Genomic DNA, 3,590 nt, shown 5'->3' on the forward strand with positions numbered 1-3,590 from the left:
AAATACCCTCAACTTTACTTCCAACCCTTAAATGAGGTCTGGGAAGGCGTGGATCCTTGCTCCACCCATTTCAGTCACTCAGGTGTACTGCATACATGTGAACTCCCCTGGGTTGCCCCTGCTTTCCCACCAGGTGTTCAATCACTGCTTAGCATTTCTGCAACAGGGTTGAAGAGGAGAAAGGGTATAAATATCTTCTGGCATTTTTTTTACTCTTTATTCTGGATGGGAGAAGGCTGCACATCTCACAGTATATGTATACACAGCTGATGTGCAGAATGCTAACTTCTAAGTGGGAGGAAGCATCTACATCCTGCTGGAAAAGGATACCTGTTTATTTTGTATTAGAACTAATTAACTGCAACACACTTCTTAGTGGGGGAAGGTTTTTTTTTCATATCAGACATTCCTGTCAGTGGGGTTGAGCAAGCATAGCTAATGCATAGGGTCATGTGCTGCTTGTGGATGTAGGGTGATCTCTGGGCTGAACCCAAGGAGAAGGTACGATGGTACAACTGCGCACTGTTGTGCCTCACCAGCAGAATAATCCTGCTGAAAGTTCATTGGATAAGGACCCCATTTCACTCACATGCAAAGAGAAACACAACCTATTTTGGCTATATGGAGTGGTATTTTCCTCAAATACAGCTCTCCAGCCAAGTTGAGTCTCTAGAAAAGAGCATACCCCTCCCCCCACCCCCCAAAAAAACCAACACTACAGAAAAAACACAGTATTCTTGCTCCAGCACTCAAATGCCAGATGTGCCCCAGAACAGACTGGCATAAAGCAGAGAACCAGGCTTTGGTTCAGTAGGAAAGGAGCTTTGAGAATCCCGTTATGCTGGCTCACACAAAGTTATCAAATATCTCAGCTGAAGGTAAGTGCGGTAATATGGGAAGCATAGCCCTTATATCCTATCTCCTTTCTCTCTAGTGATCGGTTTAAATTGTAAGCTTTTCAAAGCACATTTTGTAGCTCTTAATACCTGTAAAAACATAGCTGCAAAGTCTTGAAATTTCCCTGAAAAAACTTTACAGATTGAAAAGAAATGGATGTAGATTCTTTGCTTTGTTTTGGTGAGACTGAAGGATAGAAGAGGTATCCTCTCAAGCAAACATCTAGCATGCTTATCCTTTCTGGCCCTTAGTTAGAAGGATGACAACATGGCTGATGGCTCCTGTGATGATGACACTCTTATTTCTTCAGTTGTGACAAAAGCTCTGATGTTACTGAAGCCTTCCAGTTCCCAAACCAGACACTTTCCGAAGATCTAGAAATGTAAGTTAACCTAAAAATGAACCAAAGAGCACAGCTGTGGTGACCTGGGTGCCAACGCTTCCATCCTTGTGGTATGATAAGTCATTTTCCTAAAAATAACTCGCTGCAGCTGAATGTCAAGTGTTACTCAAAGTCAAGTTCATTCCAGATGCAGATAGGTACATTACATTTCTGGTACATGGCTCAACAGGAGAGATCCTGTGCTGTTCAGCCATACCATCTTGGCTTGAGTCTCCTGTAACACAGTGCTGCATAGGTCATGTTTGTGCTGCTACTAATGTCTGCTTGAAACACCAAGTAATTGCTTTCAGTAGTGACATAAGTACTGAAAGCCCAGTTATTTTTTTTTTTCCTTGTTTCCTGGCTGCACATTTACAGCTTCATCACCACAGCTTCATGTTTCTCAAGTATAACAGCTTTGGCTGTGAAGTGCCAATAGGTGTCCACAGCAATTAAAATAACATTTACAGGTGCAGATCAACACGATGAGCATGAGCTACTGCTTTGCCCACCCATTCCGTCTTACCAGAAAACCCAGGGACACTGGTATGTGCAAAAGCTATTTTAAAAGATGGTTGGAACAAAACATGAATCTGCCTAATTCAAGATCTCAAAAGTGGAGGTATGTGTCTTAAAAGAAAATAAGACAATAGCCAAGTAACACCAAAGATAAAAATATTTTTAATTTTAAGCAAAGCTCAACCAGAAAAGACTCTGTGTAAGAATGAAAACCGTCTCCAAACAAACTCTAGGCAGTCATCTAGTCATTTCCCTAAGACTTTTATTTATCTTAACAGGATTATCACATTCATCCAACAAGTAACTAGAGAGCTTGGAACAACAGCAAATTGTGTTAGATGCACTACAGCACAGAATGCTACATACTAAATACTTTGACAGGAGAGGAAAAAAAAAAAACTAAAAAAACTGGATGTGCAGTACCCTCTAGTGGCAAGGCCTGTCCTCACACTGGGCTTGATCAAGTGCACGTGCTCTGCTCTGTGACTCTCTTACTGGAGAATTCGATCTAAGAAAATCTGGAAAATAAGGTACGAACAAAACAGAACATCTTCCTTCTCTAACTCAGAGCTTTTCATTCTAAATTCCAGTTTTCAAAGCTTTACTTTTATTCAATCGTTTTAATTTTGACTTTTTTTTTTTTTTTTGACAAATAATCTCCCAGGGAAAACTCAACAGTACAGAAGGAAAACATCTCTGTTACTAACTCACGTATTCCAAGACTGATACCCTGAAAGTAAAATGTACTCTCAGTTAATTCCAGCTTAATAATGCAAAGTTAAACAGAAAAGACTAATAAAAGATAATATACTGGCACAGCTGCCCATAGAAGCTGTGGTGCCCAATCCCTGGAGGCATCCAAGGCCAGGTTGGGCCCTGGACAGCTGAGCTGGTTGGGGGCAGCCCTGCCCATGGCACGGAGTTGGGACTGGGTGGGCTTTATGGTCCCTTACAACACAAGCCTTCCCATGACTCTATGATTACTGTATTTAAAAAAGAAGGAAAAAAAATCATAAAAAGAAAGAAAAAGAAAAAAGAAACTAACATGTCTTTTTCAGATGTGAACAGATACCCATATATTCTTCTGGCATTGTCTGTTTATTGATCTATAATTAGTCCATTCAACATTTTACCCTCCTCTCCCTTAAAAATGAAAGTCTGGGAATTGTTGCTACACAAGATCTTACTGTTTTTGAGGGTGCTTCTATTTAAATGAAAATTCTGTATCTCACATGAAAAGATATTTATAAAGGAAAGACAAATACACATAAAACTTACGATCCAGAGTGTGTACTTTTAGCTGTTGTAATTTAATTATTAAAGGGAGCAAAAGTGGTTTCTTTTCTTGTCTTTAGTTATTGTTGTTTGCAACTTGGAACACAATGAAGTTCTCTATAAACAATTCTGAAAAGTTTTGCCCTATCATTATGGAAAAAGAATCTACATTTCATCCAGCACTTATAGAACACCTTATTTCAGCAAGATATTTGATACTTATTAAAGACCATCACTTAAGCATGCAATTAATTTTTCAGTAGAAAGCAGCAAGATTCGTTAGGAAAAGAGAACTAATGGATGTATGCAAGTGATCAAACAGAGCAGAAATGCAGATTTTATTGGATATATGAACAACTTTAATCATTTTGGCTTCAATTCTGAGCTAGCGTTCTTTTCCGTTCAAGCTATACACACAATTTGATAACATGCTGCCTAGATAATGTACTAAGTGTTTTAAAAAAGCTGGTCAAACTGGAAGTGCAATCTTTTGACTGAAGCTAAAGTCAGGCGCTCT

Source organism: Meleagris gallopavo, chromosome 3, assembly GCF_000146605.3.
Source record: "Meleagris gallopavo isolate NT-WF06-2002-E0010 breed Aviagen turkey brand Nicholas breeding stock chromosome 3, Turkey_5.1, whole genome shotgun sequence".
NCBI classification, from domain to species: Eukaryota; Metazoa; Chordata; class Aves; order Galliformes; family Phasianidae; genus Meleagris; species Meleagris gallopavo.